Here is a 26,284-nt window from a genome sequence, read left to right on the forward strand (position 1 = left end):
ATTCCCTTTGTCTATCGATATGTTACTTGCCCGAGATTCGATCGTCGGTATCCCAATACCTCGTTCAATCTCGTTACCGGCAAGTCACTTTACTCGTACCGTAATGCATGATCCCGTGACCAGACACTTGGTCACTCTGAGCTCATTATGATGATGCATTACCGAGTGGGCCCAGTGATACCTCTCCGTCATACGGAGTGACAAATCCCAGTCTTGATCCATGTCACCCAACAGACACTTTCGGAGATACCCGTAGTCTACCTTTATAGTCACCCAGTTACGTTGTGACGTTTGGCATACCCAAAGCACTCCTACGGTATCCGGGAGTTACACGATCTCATGGTCTAAGGAAAAGATACTTGACATTGGAAAACTCTAGCAAACGAACTATACGATCTTGTGCTATGTTTAGGATTGGGTCTTGTCCATCACATCATTCTCCCAATGATGTGATCTCGTTATCAATGACATCCAGTGTCCATAGTCAGGAAACCATGACTATCTGTTGATCAACGAGCTAGTCAACTAGAGGCTCACTAGGGACATGTTGGTGTCTGTTATTCACACATGTATTACGATTTCCGGATAACACAATTATAGCATGAATAAAGACAATTATCATGAACAAGGAAATATAATAATAATGCTTTTATTATTGCCTCTAGGGCATATTTCCAACAACCATATGATATTCTCGGTGTTCCCAGGGAGGTAATCAAGCACCACCTTGTTGTCTGCCCACATGCTGGACCTGTCAAGTAGAAAGTCCGAAAACAGGCCTTGGAGGGGCACCAGTTCATTGTAGAAGAGATCAAGAAACTTGAAGCAGCTGGTTTGGTCAGAGGAGTATTGCATCCCACGTGGTTAGCAAATCTGGTGGTAGTCCGGAAGGCAAACGTGAAGTGGAGGCTTTGCATTGATTTCACAGATCTCAACAAAGCTTGCTTGAAGGACCCATTTCCTTTCTCGCGCATCAATTAGATTGTGTATTCCACTTCAGGTTGCGATTTGCTTTCCTTCCTGGATGTGTATTCTGGATATCACCAGATCTTCATGTCTAAGGAAGACGAAGAGAATACCTCGTTCATCACTTCGTGTGGTACGTACTGCTTTATCTACATGCCATTCGAATTAAAAAGTGTCGGGTCTTCTTTTGCAAGGGCAGTCCAGATTGGTTTTGGACCTCAGCTGCACAGAAACATTGAAGCTTATATGGATGACACTGTGGTCAAAACCAAGGACAAAGCAACTCTTATCCAGGAATTGGAGGAGACATTTACTAATTTGCGCAAGATCAACTTGAAGCTCAATCCGAAGAAGTGTGTATTTGGTGTTCCCTCCGGCAAGTTTCTTGGGTTCTTTGTATCCCATCGCGGGATCAAAGCCAACCCCGACAAGATCAAGGCTATCGAGTAGATTCAAGTGCCAAGCACAGTTAAGGATGCGAGGCGCCTAATAGGATATGTTGCCGTGCTAAGCAGATTCATCTCCAAGTCTACAGAGCGTGCCCTGCCGTTCTTCAAAATTTTGAAGAAGGCAGGTCCTATGAAGTGGACCCCCACTACAAGAAATATGTCAACTTGTGACCACCACTATTGGTCACTGAATGGTCATTATTTTTCATTTGTGACCTTTTTGTGACTAAAAATAGAAGGTCAAAAGTTGGCCGTCGTAAACTGATATTAGCGACCTTTCTTCTGGAATGGTCGTAGACGTTTATAACCAAAAAAAGTCGTAGGTTTAACGACCAATTATTTTGGTCACTAGCAATCCAACAACACCACGTCAGATCTACCGTGGCAAGCTGACGTGGCAGAATTACGACCAAATGAAAAGGTCGTAAAATAGAATCAGCCCAGTCCATTTCAGCCGTCTACATGGGCCAAGCCCAATAATTCAGCCCATTTAATGTTTTTTTATCTTTATTTTGCTTATCCGCATGGGCCTGGCCCAATAATTTGGCCTTTTATTTTCTAGGAATGGAGCCTTTTTCTGATGTATTTTTTATAGTCCACTATTGTTTTGGGCACAACCTTGTTAGTCTAGTTCGAATTTGGGCCTTGGCCTTTTTATTTTCTGTTATGCAGCCTTTTACAATTTTTTTCTTACAGTCATTTCTTTTTTAGGCCCAAGCCTTTTTAGTGTAATTCTTGTTTGGGCCTCGGCCTTTTTAGAGCACAGGTTCTTATTTTGCATAACTATAAACAGCAAGGACCAGGTGCACAAGTGATCCACAAGCCCAGGTTCAAACAGCAAGGCCCAGGTGCACAAGTGATCGACATAACTTCATAGAAAATAAACACAGGTTCACAAGATCACATAACTTCACAGCTCCAAGGATCACATAACTTCACAGCTCCCAGGTTCAAACAGCAAAATGCAACAAAATGCAACAAAATGCTCCCAGGTTCACAGGTTCACAGCCATCAAAGAGATCTAAACTATGACAAACTGCATAAGAGGTTCAAAGACAAACTGCACAACCATCAAACTACCTTATCTCCAAAGAGAGCCATCAAGTGGGCTAACGTCTCTTCCTGCTCTTGAGACTTCTTCCGCAGCAGCTCAAGTTCCTTGTCGCGTGCAGCTTCAGATTCTTCCACCTTCATCTTGATTGCCGCCAATTCTTCTTGCATCACTTCAGCTTGAAGCTCAGACCTCTCCAGCTTCTACTCAAGGTCACGAACATGAGCAGCCACTTCAGCAGTTTCTTTGCCAGAGTTGTTCCTAGATGACTGGAGCCCAACATTTTTGAGAAATGTGCTTTGCTTGACTTTGGTCTTGAGCACTTCTTTGACAATTTCAACAACAGACTTTGGCTCTTCACCTTCTGGTACCGGCGCGTCCTTCATTTTTTCCATCTCAAGCTAGCATATGGAGGAAAATGATAGGCATTAGTGGGAGATCTATTTCACATTTTGCAAACCAAACCAAGCAAGAGAAACCAAACCAGCACACAAATGGAATATTTGAAGTAACCAAACTAGCACACAAAATCTATACAAGAAGATGATGACTAGTGACATGGAGACATACAATTGGAACAATATGATCGCTTCATTAAGCCTAGAATGGTGGTTCTATATAAGATGGCTTCCCGAGTGAGCCGATCATCAAACTAACATTTAGATCAAATTTCATCATATCATAAAAAAATGCAACAAATAGCTACAGCAAGTTCTGATATCTTTGTTGAACTATCAAACACATCAATCATAAAGCATGGAACATAGCGTGTGTTCTTGACTGGCTCCGAATCAAACAACATCAAATCATCAAAGCATCAAACAACATCAAAGCTGGCTATGAATCAAATAGGGCTGAGGTTTCTAGACAAAAGTTTGAACTGGCTGGACAAAGCATGGAGTGACTTACTATAGTAGTCTTGAATGGCTCTGAAAACCCGTGCTTCTTGCTGTTGTGGGTGGCCTTAAACAAGTTAGTCGCAGACAGCTCCTCGCCCTTACGCTCTTCTTTCTGATATGTTTTTCAACAAAAATCAAAATGTTATTCAGCAAGAATCAGAAATGTTATTCAACGAGGATCAAACGGTAAGGTCTCTAGAGAAAACTTCTCACGGTGGCAAAAATGTGTGATGTGTAGTGCCTGGAACCAGTTCTCTCATTGTACACGACTTCTTCTCGATTCATCTTGTTCGACACACAGGTTTCCTACAAAAAAGCATACTTTCAGCATGATCTAGCACTAGCATATCATGTGTAGAACATAAAGCAGCAAACAAAGTAGAGACAAACCTTGTGTCTTGGGGTAGACCACATCTCCACCAGAGCTTGCCATTCACCGTCCGTCAGATCTGGCACCGGGGACTTGATGTTGACTTTGTTTGCGGCTACGGTATCAAAATACTTCTTCTTGATCTAATGGCATCTATTCTTTGAATTTTTTTCTGCAGAATATCTTTGCACGCGGTCCTGATGGTCTCCGAGTCTGTTTTCATCTCAAAATTTGCCTACCAAGAGAGCAAACAAGGTAGGAACAATATTAGTGATCATGCATAGGTGTAACAGAAAATAGATAGCACATTAACTACGAAACAAGTAGCTTACAGCAACTTTCCCAATGTAGTTCTCCAATAGACTAGCATTTTTTGTATAGCTTGAAGTGAGGAAGAATGGGCAGATGGCTTCTTGCAACGAGTCCACACTCAGAAGCAAGCTTTGCTGCCTGCAGAGGCTTCTCTGGACGCTTCATCCCTTCGGCAATTTGGATAGGCACCTTGCTACCAAGCGACTTGGTGATTCTATCTAGCCCTTTGCCCTTTCTAAGTCTAGTCTTGGTAGTCATCACATCTGAAAATGAAATTGAACTCATAAATTAGAATAGAAATCGACAGATGCAGGAATCGACAAAAGCATACATGATTATTCCATTTGGAAAATGCACTAGTAAAAGAGAGCATTGGAAAGGTCAACTTGCCTGGTTGAAGCACAAGCTGTTGTTCTTCTTCATTGATGACAGCATTCCTATCAATAGAAGGTGCAACAGGGATGATGTCTGTGTGGACAGTGCCTGCTTCATCTATGCAGATAGTTCCTCCTTCATCTAGGCAGACAGTGCCACTTCCATCCATGCGGAGAGTGGTTTCTTCATCCATGGGCGGCAACTCATCACCCATTTGCACCGAGGTCTCAGAGTCCATGCGCAGCAGACTTTCCTGATGGTCCATCGCAGTCGCCATCTTTGCTTTCTACCTTGTGACTATCAGGGGTAGGCTCATCAGGTTCCAGGATCCTATTTTTTTTGTCGTGGAGCTGGGGCCATCACCCTTCCTAGAGGCATTGTAGCAGATGTTTCTGAGCTCTTCTTCTTCTTGTTGGTTGTCTTCTTAACACCAGGCCTCTTTGTCCTAGATTCCTTCAGTGCCTTGTATAAACAGCGCGAAAAAAGCATTAGATCACAAGATAAATATGTGAGCACAAGGAAACACATAGCATAAAAGAACCCCAACCCTCAAAGCAAGACAGAGTTTGCACCTTAATAGTCTTCTTCACTACGACATCATCCACTTCCTCTCCATCAATAACTTCATCCTCCTTAGGATTGTACTCTGGGTCATCATTGATAACTCCACTACCTTCTTGAACCTCATCACTTCTACCTTCTTGTACATCATTTGTTTTCCTAATCATCGATGCTATTACACTGATGCCAAGGGACTGGAACGTCCGATTGTTCCTCATGATATTTCTTGCCCTAACCTACTCGTACTCGGTGAGAGGCTCTTCTTTGCATGATAAAGGAAACGTAACTATTAGGTGAATGTTTGGAATGCATGGACAGACAACCAAACATTACTTATGAGATTCTATTATCATTTAATCCTAGTTATTCAGGTAAGGAAGACTAACAGCACACAGGCACAATTAAGCCAGCTTATTCAGATTGCAGCAATACATTTCACTTAGCATATTAAGACACATATTTTATAAAACTGATAGTATAACCCCAAGGGGCAAGTTGCATACCAACGGTTGGCCTCATGTTTAACCTTGTCATCCTTGCCATGGATGATCTTGAGGTGGTGCTTGCAAAATAGAATAAACAACAATCAGATACAAGAGGGATAAAGTAAAATGATGCACTTGTATCAATAAATGAAAGCATTTGGACCATCATGCAAATACATGTAATACATGTGAAACAAACTTGATGGATCAACAATACAGTGATGTAGTCTTATTAATTAAGCAAACATGTAAGTGGACTAAACAAGCATGCATGTACACTAGTAGCAAGTAAGCAAAGTGCATAAGTGCTACTAATACAAGCAAGCAAGCAAAGTGCTACTGATAGAAACAAGGAAGCAATGAAGGAAATTGAAGAGAAGCAAGCAAGTACTATTGATACAAACCCTAATTAATAAGCAAGCAAGTAGCTTCTTCTCCAAGTGATACTGATATAAGCAAGTACTGTTGATGGAAACCCTAATTAAGCATGTATGCTAGCAAGCAACATGTATGCTAGCAAGCAAGCAACATAAACTAGTGAATTGGTGTCATGTACACATGCTTAGATAGTCTGAAAGCCAGCTAGATGAGTATATCATGAGGACCTTCAAAACAACTAGATGTTGCCACTAGTAAAGCATGAAACAACTATACTTGCAGCAGTACAAAAACAGATGAAAAAACTATACTCAACTATTGATTATGCTGCCTCTACACACCAAAAATGGCTACAGACTAGATGACACAAGTTAAGACATTTCGACAATTAGAATCAACCTTGTATATTACAGCACCCAAAATTATCTAGCACCAATCTAGTATATATTAAAACTAGTCATACTGCCTTAACACACCAAGAATTCCAATACCATGATAAGTACTAAGCATTCTCTTGTTCATTGGAAAGAAGAACACAAGCTTCATGCACATATCATAAAAGAAGAACACTGCACAAACCCCAGTAGTGCTATTGATAGCAAAGTGCTACAAGCAATCAAGTACATGTTGATACAAACCCTAGTTGCAAGCAAGCAAAGTGCATAAGAGCTACTAATACAAGCAAGCAAGCATGGAAAGTGCTACTAATAGAAACAAGCATAGTGCTACTGACAGAAACAAGCAAGCAAGGAAGGAAATTGAAGCAAGGTTTTTGAGTCGCCGAGTTAAGCCAAGTCGCCAAGGCTGCGGCTAGTAGATCGCTGGCTTGAGTCAGCGACTTGGCTTGATTAGTCGCCCCAAGTCGCCATGGCACAACAGTACATAGAGCAGCAGAGCACATAATATACATGGCAGCAGAGCACATATACAGCAGACAAATATACTACATCTAAGCAGAGCACATATAGAGCCCACCTCACGCTCTCTTTCCTTCCCCAGTCCCCACATGATCACGTACTACATCATGTGGTAAATCTGACAATGTCTCGTACTAGTATTAGTATAGCACAATGGTCTACAGTATCTGATTGGTACCGTGACAACACTATCGGCGCCCAACAATATTCAGAGAAGCCCAAAATATAACCTCTAGATAACCAAAATTCATGCCATTTATCCAAAAAATGAGAGAGAGTTCTATTCCAGCGTATACATACTCTACATAGGAACTAATCAAGAAGAAGAAGACTTGTATCCATTCTAAGCATGGTCACATATACAGCAGCAAGCAGCAGAGGCTTACCAACCCCAAAGAATGAACGAACCCTGAGCAGAATACCAGAAGGGAATCGAACGAACCACCAGGCGGGAAAACATGAACCCTAACCCCAAGAACAAGGACCTACTGAACCACCAGGAGATCCTAACTCTAGAATATCCTAACCCATGAGGGGGATCAAACTGAACCACCAGAGGGGAGATGGATCCACCAGAGGAGGGGAGATGGATCAAGGGGAGAAGTACCTAGGGGGGGATGATGTTGATGATGCAGTAGTGGTCGTCGTCGACCTCGTCGTCATCGATGTAGCCGTTGTCGTCGTCGATGTAGTCGATGTAGCCGTCGTCGTCGTTGATGTAGCCGTCGTCATCGTCGTCGTCGATGTAGTCGATGCGGGCGATGTAGGGCAGCGCGACACGGTGGGGCGGCACGGGGGGGCTGGCAGGGGGGAGGGCAGGGGAGGGAGCGGGGGCGGGCAGGGAGGGCGGCATGGGGAGGGGAGCAGGGTAGGGAGAAGCTAGGGTTCGTCGGGGAGAGGGGAGGGGAATGGGGAAATTTTAGAGAGGGGAATGGGGATCCAGCGTGTTTAGTGGGAGAGGGGTGGTGGGTCCCGCATGGTAGTGGGAGAGAAGTGGTGGGAAATTTTGGTGGGGTGGGAGGGAAAATTTGGTGGGGTGGGAGGGAAATTTTCACCATTTTTTAAAGGTTTGGAGGCAGAAAAATTCAGGGTCTTTTTTGTAAACTTTGTAGAAATAATGGTTAAAATCATACCGAATAACTCAAGAAAATGTCGGTATTTCTAGTTTAGTATTTTTGCTAGTTGGTAGGCCACATTTGATGATGTGACGCGGAGGTCTCCCATTTTTTTTGATTTTTTTGAATTTTTTACGGTGTTTTCAAAAACCGGCCGATTTCGTCGCGGTGGCTGTCCGTGGCTAGGGTTTGAGTCATGCAAATCTGTTGTCGATTCTTTGATGAAATGCCTACCTGTGAAGCTAAAAATGATTTTTGGCAAAAATAATGGGCAAGCTATGGAGGACCCGCAGTTCAAATTCCAGCCGGTTCCAGCTGAATCGGCCGAAGGTGGTCTGAATGGCCGGGAGTAGCTACGAGGGTCGGAAATGCATGATTTTTGGCGACCGTCCGTAAAATAGGGTCTACTTTGAGATAGACATGGAATGTCACCATTTGGGGTGACCCTCCTTGTAGCCACTTCACGAAAAACGCATGTCTTTAGCATTCAAAAAATGAAAAACGTTTTTTTTGTGAAACAAGTTGGAACCTCGCTTTGGCAACATTGTTTTCCAGCACAAGACGGAGGCATGCGCCAAATTTGGGCATATTATCAAAAACTATTCAACGGATGCGGCCATATCATTGCTAGTTTGGCTTGAAAGCCATGAATCTTCGTTCATGGTAGGTCGTTTTTTAGAACACCTTTTCAAGAAAATGTCAGTATTCCAAGTTTAGTATTTTTGCTAGTTGGTAGGCCACATTTCATGATGTGACGTGGAGGTCTCCCATTTTTTTTTGATTTTTTTACGGTGTTTTCAAAAACCGGCCAATTTTGTCGCGACGGCCGTCCGTGGCTAGGGTTTGAGTCATGCAAATCTGTTGTCGATTCTTTGATGAAATGCCTACCTGTGAAGCTAAAAATGATTTTTGGCAAAAATAACGGGCATGCTATGGAGGACCCGCAGTTCAAATTCCAGCCGGTTCCAGCTGAATCGGCCGAAGGTTGTCTGAATGGCCGGGAGTAGCTACGAGGGTCGGAAATGCATGATTTTTGGCGACCGTCCGTAAAATATGGGTCTACTTTGAGATAGACATGGAATGGCGCCGTTTGGGGTGACCCTCCTTGTAGCCGCTTCACCAAAAACGCATGTCTTTAGCATTCAAAAAATGAAAACGGTTTTTTTGTGTAACAAGTTGGAACCTCGCTTTGGCAACATTGTTTGCCATCACAAGACGGAGGCATGCGCCAAATTTGGGCATATTATCAAAAACTATTCAACGGATGCGGCCATATCATTGCTAGTTTGGCTTGAAAGCCATGAATCTTCGTTCATGGTAGGTCGTTTTTTAGAACACCTTTTCAAGAAAACATCGGTATTCCAAGTTTAGTATTTTTGCTAGTTGGTAGGCCACATTTGATGATGTGATGCGGAGGTCTCCCATTTTTTTGATTTTTTTGAATTTTTTACAGTGTTTTCAAAAACTGGCCGATTTCGTCGCGGTGGCCGTCCGTGGCTAGGGTTTGAGTCATGCATATCTGTTGTCGATTGTTTACAAAAAACCATGATAGATGACACTGTCATACTTGAGCATTAAACTTATATTGTTTCATAATGTTGTTGATTCTTAATGAACAATCTTAACGAAAAAACATGTTTTTGACAATCACAAAATGAAACTTATATTGTTTCATACATGAGCATGCACAAAAACCCATAATTTCATCTTTCATCCATGAGCATGCACAAAATATCAATTTCCATCAATTACCAAACTGAATATTCATAATTTAGAAACTGAATATTCATACTTAAGCATCCATAAGCATGCACAAAATTCAAACTAAGCTTGGCATTCCCACTTAACATTCCCACTTGATTTCTTAACATCTTCACTCGTTCTTCTCCTTATTCTCCTTCATCCTCCTGATGCGCTCAGAGTGGCGAATGCCAACGCGGATGTACTCCTCTACCACAATTGGCATGGTCCTCTCACCCAGCTGTGGAATCGCTGGCGCCACTACCATCGTGAGGTCATCGTTAGGCACCACCATTGCGAGGTTAGTGCCAGGCACCACAATCGCGAGGTCATCGTCAGCCACCATAGCAGGGTCAGCGTCAGGCACCACAATCGCGAGGTCATCGTCAGCCACCACCATAGCAGGGTCGTCCTCAGCCACCACCATAGCAAGGTCATCGTCAGCCAGAATAGGCTGCACCTCCCCGCTCTGCTCCTCATCATCCCCGCTCTGCTCCTCGTCAGCCCTGCTCTGCTCCTCTTCTTGCCCACTCTCCTCCTAATCATCCCCGCTGTTGCTCCCATTGCTTGGCCAAATGCAACAAAGTGTGACCATGGTGTTGTCATTGTGCTGGTAGAGGAAGCCAAAAGGACAGGAAGAAGAGAGGCAGAGAGCTTACTAGCATCATCGTCGTGCTGGTAGTACATGCGGCACATGGTGTTGTCGAACATCTTCACGGTGAACATGGTGTCGCCATCGTAGCACAAGACAAGGAAGTGCCCGAGCTGCAGCTCATGGGCGCAAGTGAAATGCTCCCAGCCGGAACCTAGGTACATGTGGCCTTCACCGTCGAACACCACCACCACGTCCCACAGCCTGCAACGCCCGCTGCCGGCCTCCTACAGCCTTACTTTGTGGGGCTCACGACCGGTGAGCATCTTCGCAAACTTGTCAGGCAGCCTCTGCAACAAGGGTCAAGTAGTGGTTAATTGTGTCAATCAAGCACTAGACAGCAGAGTGATGATAAAGAAATGAGTGATGATAAATATACCTGCCTACTGCAAGATTTCTCAGTTACGATCTCGAAGAACTCGAAACCTTCCAAGCTAACCATCTCACTTCTCTGAAAAGAAGCATTGTAATTAAACAGCAAGTTACCATAAACAGGACTGGACATAGTTGGAACAGAACCAAGTTTATGATGGCAAAAGTGAGAAAAAAAAGCAATGTACTTGTGGATATTTATGATAGCAAAAGTGAGAAAAAAAGCAATGCACTAGTGAACACTTGGAATACTACTACTCTATCTTTGTCAGGGCCTCAATTTGGAATACTACTACTCTATCTACAATGGACCATATCTACCCATGTGCCCATGTCTACTATAAATGGCAAACACAGCATCGGGATCATATCTATTATAAATGGACCATATTTACAATGAACCATATCTACTATAAATGGACCATATCTTCCCATGTGCTACATTTTGTTAGAACCAGCACTTAAGAACTGAACCCTAGATTCTCAATTTAAACACACCTACCCAATACAGTCATGTACAAAATTGAACAGCTTTTGACCACATAAATTGGAGATGTATAAGATTAACAAGGCTATTTTTGCATTATATGGACATACAGGATGGAAATGCAAATTAGAACAAACAACTGACCAAGTGGGTAGGTGTTAACTGATCTGTGCAGTACAAGGAATAGGTAACTGGTGGTAGCCAGCGCAGCAGTGATGTATGCAACATAATGCAAAATAAAAACAATAGTTTGCATCACTATGATTATCATTAAAGATTTACTGCTCGCAGGTGATTTGTTGTGCGTAATTAGTCAGAACACTTAATCAAAGAACATGGGGGGGACGGAATGGACCTGGGGGGACAGCGACTGCTTGAGCTTGTTGGCCTTGTTGGTGTCATGGACGCAGAGGGTGTAGGCCTCCTCTTGATCTCGTGGATCTGCTTCGGCTACAATGGAACCCTAATCAGCATGAGCCATGGAACCCTAATCTAATCAATAGGAAGAGGAACAGGAAGGAGTCGGCGGATTCAACCTTAGGAGGCCGTCGTCGTCGCCATCGATGGAGGAGTGGGTCACCAGGGAGGTCGTCGCCGTTGATGGAGGAGAAGGGGATGCTGGCGGCGAAGAGGAGAAGTGGGTCGAGTGGATAATGGAGAGGAGGAGAGGGTCAAGTGGAGAGGAGGAGTGGGTCCACTTGTCAGCGAGTTCTGTATTTGATATATTGAAAAGGGTTGGCATAGAGTACAAAACCAACAGCCTCTAACTAGCACAGTGGTAGAAAACAGTGGAATAAGCGGCAGGTCATGGGTTTGAGCCCTCGCTCGCGCATATTTTTTGGTAGCTCAGGGGGAAAAGGGTCGAGTGGGTAGAGTAGCAAAATGGCCCACTTGTCAGCGAGTGGATCGAGTGGCCCACTTGTCAGCGAGGTCTGTGTTTGATACTTGACTGGTTTGATGATTTGAAAAGAGATGGCATAGAGTGGAAGACTAGTAGTTTCTTCCTAGCCCAGTGGTAGAAACACAGTGAAACGAGCGCATGGTTGTGGGTTCTAGTCCCCGCTCGCGCATTTTTTTTATCACAATGAAATGGAGCCGCGCGTGGGATCAGACGGGCTGTCTGATGGAGCGAGCCTAGTGCAACATCTTCAGTTAAAGCATCTTCATTTCTGACCAAAAAAGCTCATTTTGCAATCATTTTTGAAACAACATCTTTAGTTTAAAAAAACTTAAGGATCACATCATTTTGCAATCTATTGCATTACAAGGCAACATTTTGAATCACATCACAACCATAAGTCTCATTCATTGAAGAATTTTTTGTCATTTCTGCCAGATATCATAACAATAGCATCCAAAATGACCAGCATCATAACAATCACAACAAGTGTTTGCATCCAAAATGTTGATGCTTACAAAATACTACAACCATCAGGATACACCAAAACTTCATGATCACCAAAACTAAACATGATTTTGCATTGTATCTTCAACCATCATCTGCCTCTCCATCACTACACAGTCTCATGCATTTTGGTACCTAGACAATTGTAGTACAAAACTACATCAGGATCACATCAACGACAACTACCAAGGGAGATAAAATAGCATTAGCTCACCAAGGAGACAAAATTTACCTTCGCTACTCATCATCGTCGATACAAAAACAAGGAACTCTATGCCCACTCATGTTTTCCTCATCATCACTACAATATTGCAGCATAGTATGATCAGTCATATTTTCCTCATCCTCGCTCTCATGTCCATCTGCTACCACCTTTCTTCTTTTCTTGATGCCTTCAACTGTTGCAGCATCAACGAGCACATGTTCCGATCCCTTTGCACTCTGCGTTGCACCGGATCTTCCATAGAGTCATCATCAGCTTGCAACGGAACTTCCGTAGAGTCATCATCCTGGTATGTTAGTCCACCACCACCGGGGCCCTTTTCCACTTCAGTTTCAGTCACACTCCACAAGTGTTTGTGCTCAAAGTTTAGCACAACTCGCCACTTTCCGTGCAAAAGAGTGTCTGGTAGATAAAACACCATTGTTTCTTGTGTTGTTAGAATAAAGGGATCACTCTTATACCAGCTCCTTGCAGTGTTGATGCTTTTGAAGTGGCCATCATATTTGACAAAAGAGTCTCCCTTCTTCTTTCTACCAAGCTCAAACCAGTCACAGCGAAATAAGACAACCGAGCGATGGATGCCTCCACTAGAGTTGTACTGCAACTCTACGATGCTTCTCAACTGACCATAGAAGTCAATGATCTCACGATCATGTGACCCCTCAGTGATGATTCCACTATTCTGTGTCTTCCTTTTTTCCTCGCGGTCAACGGTGTGGTACCGGACACCGTCAGCAATGCATGCTGAATACACTCTCACTCGCTTATCCGGTAAGCATGCCAAAGCAAATAGATCATCACTGACCTTCTTCTCCTCATGCAACTTTCCAATCTGCACAAATAAACCATTTAGCAAAAAATGGTATTTAACAGTTGGTGAATAACACAGAAAACATCAAACATGTGGCTAAAGATCTCACATGATTCTTAAACCACTTAGCAAACCCCTTGGCAACCCTTTTATCAACATGGATCTTGCTTTATTCCTAACTTAACTCTTCCTTGCATTTCCTGCAATGCAAACAAAAGATGTGAATTAAAACATTAGGCTGGTGCCAACCCAAGCAAAAAAATAATAATGAGTGCACAAGATATAACGTACTCGATATATGGTAGAACCTCGGCGCAATTGTTGAGAACATACCAAACCATCTTGTCATACTCATCACCAGCCTCCAAGTATTGTGAGGCTCCAAGAAAGTTCACACCATGGTTGAAAACAGAGACATCACCACTTTGCGAATCAGACCGCTCTCTATTTCTGCCCGGCCGGTTCCATCTTGTTTCCACATTGCCAAAGTATCTAGAGCAAAAAGTCAAGCACTCATCAATGACATATGCTTCAGCAATAGAACCTTCAGGTCTTGCCGTGTTTCGCACATAACGCTTACAAGTAAGCAGCCTTCATTCGATTGGGTACATCCAACCGTATTGCACAGGGCCTCTAAGCATTGCCTCTTTTGGTAAGTGCACTGCCAAATGGACCATCACGATGAAGAAAGCTAGAGGGAAAATCTTCTCGAGCTTGCAAAGAATATTTGGGATTTCTTTTTCAAGTCTTTCCAGGACAGTTAACTTGAGTGTTTTGCAGCACAGTTCTTTAAAGAAATTTCCCAGCTCAGCAACTGCTTCATATATATCCTTGTCCATGATTCCTCGGAGGCCCGCCGGTAAAATCCTTTGGAGGAGGATGTGACAATCATGGGTTTTCAGTACTGAAAGCTTGAATCCACCAGAAGTAACACACTTTGCTAGGTTAGCAGCATAACCATCTAGAAATTTCACCGCTCTTAGGAATTCATAGAATGCAAGCTTTTGTTCTTTACTCATTGTATACCATGCTCGTGGCATTTCAAATGAATCTTCATCTTCATTGTGCTGTAGATGCAAATCTTCTCTTATGCCCATGTCCTCCAAATCAAGCCTAGAACTAACCATGTCCTTTGTCTTCCCTTCAATGTTCAGAAAGGTCCCTAGCAGATTCTCGCATATATTTTTCTCAATGTGCATTACATCGAGATTATGCCTTAATTTTAGATCAGCACAGTATGGCAGGTCCCACAAACAAGACCTCCGGCCCCAACATTAACCTTCCTCATGCTTTCTTTTCTTCGCAAGCTTTCCTGGTCTCACATCTTTCACCTTTTCAAGTTGCTGCTCTAGCTCTTCTTTAGTGAATTCAGCTGGCTTGTCATGGGTTTCACTCTCACCATTAAAATATTTGCTTCTTCGCCAGCGATGGTTTCGGGGAAGAAAGCGGCGATGCCCAATATAGCAGATCTTGCTCCTTATTCTCTTTGAGCAAGGGTCTTTGTCACAATGGACACAAGCCTTATAACCCACTGTGATCCTCCCAGACAGAGTGTGCAGAGCCAAGAAATCATGGATGGACCATATGATTGCAGCACGTAGATTGAACTCTTCTTCCGGACTCAAGGCATCATATGTAGGTACACCAGTCCAGAGCTGGAGCAGTTCTTCTACGAGGGACTCCATAAAGACATCAAAATCCTTTCCTGGAGACTCTAGACCCGGGATAAGCAATGACATCATGAAGTTGGACTGATCCATGCATGCCCATGGTGGCAGGTTGTACGGCACCACAAAAACTGGACACATGCTATAAGACATGCTCATGATCCCAAACGGATTAAACCCATCTGTGGCAATGCCAAATTTTATGTCCCTTGGATCTGCAGCAAAATCTACATGTATACAGTCAAACTCTTTCCATGCCTCTCCGTCCGCTGGATGGCTTAGCTCATTGTCCACAGGTTGGCGCTTCAGCTTGTGCCACTGTACCTCCAGCGATGATTTCTTCGAGATGAACATCCGTTGTAGCCTTTGTATCAATGGAAAGTGCCTTAGTACCTTCTCTGGTATTGACTTCTTCCCATCAGCATCTTTCCACCTGGAGGCATTGCATTTTGGACAATTGTCATGCTTTGCTAAATCCTTTTGAAACAAGACACAGTTATTTGGGCACACATGTATTGACACATAACCTAACCCCAGCCTGCGAATTATGCTCAATGCTTCATTATAAGATCTGGGAACACAACTATCAGGGAATTGCAAGCTCAAAAGGTAGAGTATTGCATTGAATGCAGCATTGCTAATCCGGTAGAAAGACTTGATGTGGAGTAACTTACCGGTGAAGGTAAATCTTGAAAATTTACCCCCTTCATGAGCTACGCGCTTCGCCTCCTCTAACACCACAGCAAACAACGACTTATGTCCATCAGCATGATCTTCAGCATCGTACAAATCCTTCAATAGGTCAGGAATCCTATCATCTTCATGCCCATCCTCTTCCTCCAAACCAGCATTATCTCGCAAAACCTTTTCCCTGAAATTAATGCTAGCATCACCACCACCCATCATATGAGGGGCCTCTGTATCAGCTTCAAAATATTGTCTGTTTAAAGGTTCTCCATGATATACCCATCTATCATATGTGCTGGACATCCCATTAAGAAGCAGATGATCTTCCACTCTTCCTTGAGCCATTCTTGAACGGTTGAGGCATTTGCAGCATTGGCAAAGAATGTGAGCATCGTTGGCAAAATTTGCCCGAACAAATGCCATGAAATCATCAACTCCTTAAATATGTTCTTTCGAAAACTTTCTAACTCCTTTTCTAATCCAGCTTCTGTCCATCTGCCAAAGACAACAAATTGTTGCAACTTAGCAAATCAATCTAAGTGCATCAACATTAATTAATGAAAATGGATGGAAGTAATGGCAGCTGAAAATCCAGAAAATAAGGTAGGCACCCAACTTTATATGCTAACAGCCTAAGCACAACATTCAGCTATTTCCAATTTCTCACTACTTTAGTCCAGTTCACATGGTTTACTGATTTCACATGGGAGCAATAAAAAGTAGTTCAAATGGAAATACAGATTTCACATGGGAGAAAAGAAAAGCTAACTAAAACATGTTGGTTCACAAAAAAATAGAGGTGGTTAACCAACCAACAATAACAATATATGCTGCCACTAAGAACTATTTTGGTTAAACCACCAACAATAACAACACTGTAAATTTACATGAATGTCATTTCCAAGATTGCATCAAATCTACATCATTGAGATTTTTCCTAGTTTACATCTAATCTACATTAATATTCAGGTTCTTTAACAGATTTGAGGCTGAAATTTCAGAGGTGTAACATCAAATCTACATCAACCCCAGGATCTTGTTTCAGGGAAAGACCAACTTGAGCTATGTTCTATTGATTGCTAACAACATAATTTACCAGTAACAATGGACAGAATTCCAGAAGAATTCTTAACAATTTCATCAACAACAATTCTCCTAATAATTTCATCAACAGAAATTCTCTTCACAATTTCTACCAAATTCATCAATGACATTTTGAAGAGATTTTTCCAAGCTTACAACAAACCTACATACAATCATTGTATGTATGTGGAGATTCTCCTAACAAATCAACATCAAATCATCGACATCAACAGAGAGGAGGGGGAGAAGAGGAGAGGGGTGCATACGTGGGCGAGGTCTGCTTGCGGCGGTGGTGACTCCCCCATGCTCGGCGGTGGCAAGGTCTGCTTGCGGCGGTGGTGACTCCCCCATGCTCGGCGGTGGCGAGTCCCCCATGCGTGGGCGAGGCGAGCGGCAAGGTCGCCATTCCTGTCATGGGCGAGGCAAGCGGTGAGGTCGTCGTTCCTGTCATGGTCGAAGCGAGCGGCCCCGGCAACACCACCGTCGGTCGCCGCCCCCGCCCCTGCCGGTTGCTCCAACTGCCAGCCCCTGCCCCTGCGCCCATCGTCGCCCGCTGCCACCTGGTCGGAAGACCTAGAAAAACGCTAAGTGTTGCTCTGTTCGATGCCACCTGGTTGGAAGGTCCCACTTGTCAATGATACGAGAGAGCCATAGTTTTATATAATGTATAGATAAATTCCCATACATGAGCAACTGTCCCTCTCTAGCCCAGTGGTAGCGAGCGAGCGAACCAAGCGCGGGGTCGTGGGTTCGAGTCCCGCCTCGCGCATCATTTTTGGGCGAATTAAGCGCTCGACCCACCTGTTGTCAAATGGGTCCGCCTGTCAGTGTGTGCCCACCTGCTGTCAAATGGGCCCCGCCTGTCTGTTGAATATAAACATTTAAGCAAAAAATGACACCTAGACAATGACACATAAGCAAGGTTGTTGAGGTGGCTGCCTAATCATCCTAATGCATTCGAACTCAAGTGTAGTGACCTTTTTTATTGGTTGTTATCAGCTAGACGTGTGGCAGTGGAGAGTGTTGCCAGCTTTATGACCATTTCCTCTAATGAAATTACGACCTTTCTGACCAAAATGGTTGTTATGGTTTAGGGTTTGCAGCCCTCCGAACAGCTTTTGACCATTTGGTCTAGAGTGGTCATAAATCTATGACCAATTCTTTCAGGGTCACTGACACAAGGTCACTAGTTGACATATTTCTTGTAGTGCGTAGAAGCATATGCAGGTTTGCAAGAGTTGAAGGCCTACATGTCCTCTGTGCCTACCTTGGTTGCTCCCAAACCCCAGGAGTCGTTGCTGCTATACTTAGCGGCAACCAACCAAGTGGTCAGTGCAGCCTTGGTAGCACATCGAGAAGTGGATGAGGCAGAGAGTGAGGAGAGACCGGCAGAGTCAGACAAGGATCAGGATAGCAGTGAGCACGGCAATAAGGGCAACCCCAAGGACATGGCAAGGAAGAAAGTGGTGCAGCGCCCAGTGTACTTCGTCAGCTCCTTGTTACAGGGGGCTAGATCGAGGTACTCTGGCATGGAAAATTTGATTTTTGGTCTCATCATGGCCTCAAGGAAACTGCGCCACTACTTCCAAGCCCATGACATCATGGTTGTCACTCGTTTCCCGTTGCAATGGATACTTCGAAACCCTAAGGCTACCGACAGAATAGTGGAGTGGGCTTTGGAGCTATCCAGCTTCGATTTGAAGTTTGAAAGAACATCAACTATCTAGAGCAGGGCGTTGGCAGAGTTCATTGCAGAATGGATGCCAACCCCTGATGAGGAAGTGACAGAGACAGTTATCCCCGGCAAGTAATCGCCCCAAGAATGGATTATGTATTTTGATGGTGCTTTTTCCCTACAAGGTGTAGGGGTTGGCGTGCTTCTTTTCGCCCCCTCCGGGGAGCACTTGAAGTACGTCATCCAAATGCATTTTGTCCGGGAAGAAGCAACCAACAATACAGCAGAGTATGGAGGGCTCCTAGTCGGGCTCAAGATTGCAGCTGAATTGGGAATTAAGAAGCTGATCATTCGAGGAGACTCACAGCTGGTGGCGAGACAAGTCAACAAGGATTACCAAAGTCCATTGATGGAGGCATACATCGAGGAAGTGAGGAGATTAGAGGAGCACTTTGACGGATGGCAAACAGAGCATGTACCCTGTGCGGAAAACAACATAGTTGATCATCTGTCAAAGTGCGCTACGCAGAAGCTTCCTGTGGAACCAAGAAGTTTTGTTCTCCATCTCACTCAGCCCTCCATATCCCTAGCAACAATGGCCCAGAAAAGGGGAAAGTTGGACACCGGTAAGCCTCTCCCGGTAGAGCCGTCTGCTCTAGGCAGAGACCCTGCCGGAAATAACTCCTCGCAGCCTGCTGGACCACCCCCTCCAGCGGGGCCCATGGACCCCGCGTACGAGGCATGTGCTCCCACAAAAGAGGAGGTGCCGTTAGTCCTCATTGCCGAGCCCCAGGCTCCAACTTGGGCAAGGCACATTGTCCGCTTCCTCCAATCCGGAGAGCTTCCCGGCAACCAAGATGAAACTGAAAAAGTAGCCCGGAGGGACAGTATGTATCAGTTTGTCGATGACACTCCATACAGAAGGAGGCCCAATGGTGTGAAATTGAAGTGCATTTGCCGGAAAGAAGGAAAGGAACTGCTGGGTGAGATACACAAAGGCATATGCGGCTCCCACATTGGATCAAGGGGCATTAGTTGGGAAAGCATTCCGGCAAGGATTCTATTGGCCCACAGCCCTCCAAGATGCGGTCGAGCTAGTCACCAAGTGTGAAGCCTGCCAGTTCCATTCCAAGAAAACCCACCTGCCTGTCCAAGCTCTTCAGAAAATCCCTCATCATGGCCATTTTTGGTCTGGGGGCTCGATAACCTCGGCCCCTTCCCCCGAGCAATCAGGGGCTTTGAATTCTTGTTCGTTGCTATCGACAAGTTTACAAAGGGGCCAGAAGTGACTGTCATGAGAAAGGTGACTGCTCAGACAGCTATCAAGTTCTTGAAAGATCTGGTGTGTCGTTTTGGAGTTCCGACAAGGATCATCACCGACAACGGCACCCAGTTCACGAGTCGCGCCTTCATGCAATATGTTCATGCCCTTGGATGCAAGATCTCATTCACCTTCATGTCACACCCCCGGAGCAATGGACAAGCTGAGAGGGCGAATGCTGAAGTGTTGCATGGACTCAAGACAAGAACCTTTGATACACTATAGAAGCACAGCAGGCGGTGGATCGAGGAGCTGTCGGTAGTTCTCTGGTCCCTCAGAACGACACCTAACAGAGCTACTGGGCAGACTCCCTTCTCCCTGGTCTACGGGGCAAAAGAAGTTATCCCCATGGAACTCATTTACGGGTTGCCTCGAGTGCTTGCCTATGATGAAGTACTGCAAGATCACCACCGGTGTGATGATGTTGTGCTACTCAAGGAGAACCGTCTCCGGGCTGCTACGCATTTTGCACGCTATCAGCAAGCCCCGCGTCGCTATCATAGCCACAAGGTTCATGCCCAGTCTTTTGAGGAAGGTGACCTTGTCCTTAGGCGCGTTCAATCCGCCAAGGATACAAACAAGTTGTCACCAAAGTGGGAAGGCCCTTACCGGGTAGTACGAGTCATCAGACCTGGCGCAGTCCATCTGGAGACCGGAGATGGCACTCAATTGCAAAACTCATGGAATATTGAGCATCTCCACAAGTTTTACCCGTAAGGCGCGGCTGTCGGGCCCTGCCCGGCAGTCACCCTTTTGTACAGGCCTTGCCTTAGCTGCATGTAACCCCTTGTACAAAGCCGGGGCGATGACCCCATGCAAGAGAAAATAAAGAAGTGCTATGGGGGGGCCCCGACCAAGACTACATGCATGCATGAGCATTCCAAGATCACTGCACAAGCATTTAATGAGCATTTGCATATGCATGTAGATAGGGTCGCATCCTGCATTCATTCTCATCTGCATGAAGCTGCAGGTTCTCGCCGTGAACTTGGCTTCGACAAGGAGTTGAGAAGATTGCCCGACACTGCGATCCCCAGCAAGCCAAACAGATAAGTTCTACCTCTTGTCCATTCGTGTTCTGTAAGCTATAACTTATGCATTAGAAAACCTCGCCACTCTTTCTAAACTTAGGTGCTCCCATCCCTGACTTGAACGTTGCTTCAGTCAGAATGGTCACAGTGGCCTTTGGTAAAAGGAAGTTGGCGGGGGGCTGGTCCCTTTGTTTGTAACCCGACAGATGTGGCTCTCCGGCAGAAAAAAAGGGTGCCGGCAAGATAGCCTACCGGGAAAAACTCATTTATTTACACTAAAGGGGCATCTCACCTCTGCATGGACATATACATGCATGGGTTCCCGGCAAGGTTTATCTTTTTCACTAACATGCTGATACAAGTACTAGCATTACAGAACACACACATGGACTCGAGAGATTACATTATTTGAATTAAAATTTGGCAAGTGCATACAGATTTAAGATTGAAAAAATATAAGTGCCCCGTAATGCCCTTTCTTGTCCCTCTCCTCCTAGGCACGGCCATTGAAGGCAAGGAGGGCAAAAGGAGCAGCTGGGCAGGAGCCCATCCCGCCACCCTCGGGCTCTAGGAGAGGTAGCCCGGCGGGAGCGGGAGCACCAGGGAACGCGTCGATGGAGAGCACGATGGAGGCGACCCATCGACCACCGCCATCAGGGCCAGTAGGGCACGGCAGGGCTAACGGAGCTGCAGCCCTAGAGGAAGCCTGTCGGGGTCCAGCTGGAAGGCTACTGGAGGAGCCCGGGAGCACCGTCCCCACTTATGCATCCAACTCCCCATCAAATCATATTGTCGGGAAGGAGATGCGGATGTAGATGATGGTGTTGCCGCCTGATGAAGATGGTGCGGGCGGCGATCAGCCGGGGTCAGAGTCGTCGGCCTCCCGCCCGCTGCCATCGTCATCGCCATCACTGTCCTCCTCATCGCTTTCTCTCAAGGAGGAGCTTTTGTCATCGGTAGAGCTCTCCGCGCAGCACCCTAAGCGACCTCCCGAGCGCCCAGAGATCTTGACAGAGAGCAGGCCACTCTCCATTAATTTGAACTAGAGAACATGACCCTCCAAGAAGCCATGGGTACGGGTGAAAGTCTTCCAACCACGACGGAGATACATCACGCGAGGGGCAGGGAAATCAACATCAACCCACATGTTGACGTTCCAACAGCCCCTCATGTGCAATCTCAGAGCACGTGGTTGTTCAAGCTCCATCTCCCGTTCAAAGGGAGTTGGAAGGCAAAGATGACCTCACAAAGGCTTATTGAAAGTGCAACTATCCCTAGGTGGTTTTGGTAATTCATAACAACATATAGCCCATTGAGCTAATGCTATTCCAAGACATATATTTCAGGAAAGCTCAATGAATGACATGGCATGGATGATGAAAGTGGATCCCTCAAAATATCAAGGACAAAGGATTGGCTCAAGCTCAAAAGCTCAAGACTCTACATTTTATATTTCAATGATCCAAGATCACATTGAGTCTATAGGAAAAGCCAATACTATCAAGGAGGGATGAGGTGTTGCTTAATGAGCCTCTTGCTTCATGTGTTTAGTGATATGCTCCAAAACCCTCAACTACTTTCTCACATCCACATATGACCTAAACCTAAAGCCAAAATCGGTCACACCGATTCTTTCTATCCGGCGCCACCGAGTTCAGATGTCATAGCCACTGCCACAAACCCTAGACAAATCGGTCTCACCGATAGGGATCTAGGTCTCACCGAGATGGGATTGTAATCTCTCTGTTTCCCTTTGTAACGTTTCGGTCTAACCGAAGTGAGCGATCGGTCCCACCGAGATTGAAATGTAAACTCTCTATTTCCCTTTTGTAACATTTCGGTCTCACCAAAAAGAGCAAACCGGTCCCACCGAGTTTACCTGACCAACTCTCTGGTTAGCTAATTACCAAAATCGGTCCCACCGAGTTTGTGTAATCGGTCTCACCGAGATTACATTATGCCCTAACCCTAACCATATTGGTCCTACCGAGTTGCATTTCGGTCCCACCGAAGATCCAAACGGTCACTAGGTTTACTAAATCGGTCTGACCGAGTTTGTTGATTCGGTCCCACCAAGATTGGTAAATTGTGTGTAACGGTTAGATTTTGTGTGGAGGCTATATATACCCCTCCACCTCCTCTTCATTCGTGGAGAGAGCCATCAGAACAAACCTACACTTCCAACTTACCAGTTCTGAGAGAGAACCACCTACTCATGTGTTGAGGCCAAGATATTCCATTCCTACCATATGAATCTTGATCTCTAGCCTTCCCCAAGTTGCTTTCCACTCAAATCTTCTTTCCTCCAGATCCAAATCATATGAGAGAGAGTTGAGTGTTGGGGAGACTATCATTTGAAGCACAAGAGCAAGGAGTTCATCATCAACGCACCATTTGTTACTTCTTGGAGAGTGGTGTCTCCTAGATTGGCTTGGTGTCACTTGGGAGCCTCCGACAAAGATTGTGGAGTTGAACCAAGGAGTTTGTAAGGGCAAGGAGATCATCTACTTCGTGAAGATCTACCGCTAGTGAGGCAAGTCCTTCGTGGGCGACGGCCATGGTGGGATAGACAAGGTTGCTTCTTCGTGGACCCTTCTTGGGTGGAGCCCTCTGTGGACTCGCGCAACCGTTACCCTTCATGGGTTGAAGTCTCCATCAACGTGGATGTACGATAGCACCACCTATCGGAACCACGCCAAAAACATTCGTGTCTCCAACTGCGTTTGAATCCTCCAAACCCTTCCCTTTACTTTCTTGCAAGTTGCATGCTTTAATTTCCGCTGCCTATATACTCTTTGCATGCTTGCTTGATTTGTGTGATGATTGCTTGACTTGTCCAAAGATTGTTGAAATCTGCCAAACTCTAAAATTGGGAAAAGGTTAAGTTTTTAATTGGTCAAGTAGTCTAATCACCCCCCCCCTCTAGACTTACTTCAAGGTCCTACAAGTGGTATCAGAGCCTTCGTCTCCATTTGCTTTGATTTCCATAGCTTTTGGTGGTCATAGCCTTGGTTTCACAACCTAGAAGAGCATGGCGTCTAGCGAGGGAAATTATCACCGTAGAGGTCCTTACTTTGATGGAACTAATTTTGCTAGTTGGAAGCATAAGATGAAAATGCATATTCTTGGACATAACCCCACCGTTTCGGCTATTATTTGTATTGGCTTGCAAGGTGAATTCTTTGATGGGAGAGAGCCGAACCGTGAAGCTAATGCGGAAGAATTGAAGATGCTGCAATACAACGCTCAAGCTTGTGATATCATCTTCAACGGATTGTGCCCCGAAGAATTCAACAAAATCAGCCGTATTGAGAATGCAAAGGAAATTTGGGACACTTTGATTGATATGCATGAAGGTACCGACTCCATCAAGGAATCCAAGTTGGATGTGCTCCAAAGTCAGCTTGACAAGTTCAAAATGAAGGATGGTGAAGGTGTCGCTAAAATGTACTCTAGGCTTGCTCTTATCACAAATGAGATTGCCGGCTTAGGGAGTGAAGAGATGACCGACAGATTCATCATCAAGAAGATCCTAAGAGCATTGGATGGAAAATATGATACCGTGTGCACATTGATTCAAATGATGCCCAATTACAAGAATCTCAAGCCAACGGAAGTCATTGGTAGAATTGTTGCTCATGAGATGTCACTCAAGGATAAGGAGGAACTTCACAACAAGTCAAGTGGTGCTTACAAAGCCTCATGTGAAGCCCCCACGTCATCAAGTGAGAAACAAACCTTCAATGAAGAATTGAGCTTAATGGTGAAGAATTTCAACAAATTCTACAAGAGTAGAAGCAAAGAAAGAAGCTCTAAGTCAAAGTCCTACAATGACAAAAGATCTTCCAGTCAAGAGCGCAACTGCTACAATTGTGGGAGACCCGGACACTTTTCCAATGAGTGTACGGCACCCTACAAAAGAAGAGAAGATTCTCCAAAAAGAAGAAGTAGAAGAGAAGAATCACCACCAAGAGAGAGGAGTAGAGATGATCGTTATGAACGAAGACCCTCACGGAGAAGCAAAGATTCGGAAAGTAAGGACAAGTCATCAAAGAGCTACACAAAACGAAGACATCAAGCTCATGTTGGTGAATGGGTATCCGGTTCCGACTCTGAACATCACTCCGAGAGAAGCTATCACTCCGACTCCGAACATACTCAAGATGAAGGTGTTGCCGGTCTAGCAATCGTGACAACCAACTCCTACGACATATTTGACTCACCAAATGAAGGAATTGGAAGATGCTTCATGGCCAAAGGTCCAAAGGTAACACATCCCGAGTATGTTGATTTCAATAGTGATGAAGATGACTTGCTAGGTGATGATGATTTACTTATTGACAACTCTAGTGATGAATACTATGATGGAACGTCAATTAATCATGCTAAACAAGATAAAAGAATGGCAATGATAAGGAGAAGATTGAGCTTCTAACTAAAGAACTAAACACTCTTAAGTTAGCTCATGAAACTATCTTTGAAAATCATCAAGAACTTTTAAGGGCTCATGAGAAGTTACGCTTTGAAAAGCTCAATCTTGAGCAAGAGCATGAGTTCTTAAAGGCAATCAATGATGATCTTCGCAAGAAAAGTTCTTCTTATATTGCCAAGCGTTTACTCTTATCTACTTACATGCCTCAAGTCAAGTCTAGTAACAAGAACAAGAAAGATTCTTTCTCTAGTAGTAACAATAACAATGCTAAATCACATATTGTTGCTTCTAGTAGTTCTCTTGATTCCACTAATGATTCTCTTAGCCAAGTTACACTTGAGCAAGAAAATAGCTTATTGAAGGGAATTATAGAGAAAGGTGTATACAAGAGTATTGCTGGGAGTAAGCAATTCGAGGAAATTGTATGCAAGCAAGGAAGGCACCGGAAGAATCAAGGTGTTGGTTTTGAACGAAAGTTCAATGCCAATGGAGTTGAGTGGGAAGAAGATCAATACCCCAAGACAAAGTTTGTTCCTCAACAAGAGAAGTATGATCCTACTTCTTTCAAGGGAACACAAGCTCAAGATGATCTTCCACCACAAGACCATAAAGGCAAGGACAAGCTTCAAGAGGAGATTGATGCATTTGAAGAAGCACCTAAGGCCTTGGTCAAGTGGGTTCCCAAGACTACGTCAAGTTCTACTTCATCAAGTACAACCACAACTCCAAGGATTCCCATCAAGATGATGTGGATCCCGAAGAAGAAGAACTAGAAGAATTCTTGAGGGTGACTCCGCCAACATTCTTCAATCATATCATT

The sequence above is a fragment of the Triticum aestivum genome, chromosome 5B, assembly GCF_018294505.1.
Source record: "Triticum aestivum cultivar Chinese Spring chromosome 5B, IWGSC CS RefSeq v2.1, whole genome shotgun sequence".
NCBI classification, from domain to species: domain Eukaryota; kingdom Viridiplantae; phylum Streptophyta; class Magnoliopsida; order Poales; family Poaceae; genus Triticum; species Triticum aestivum.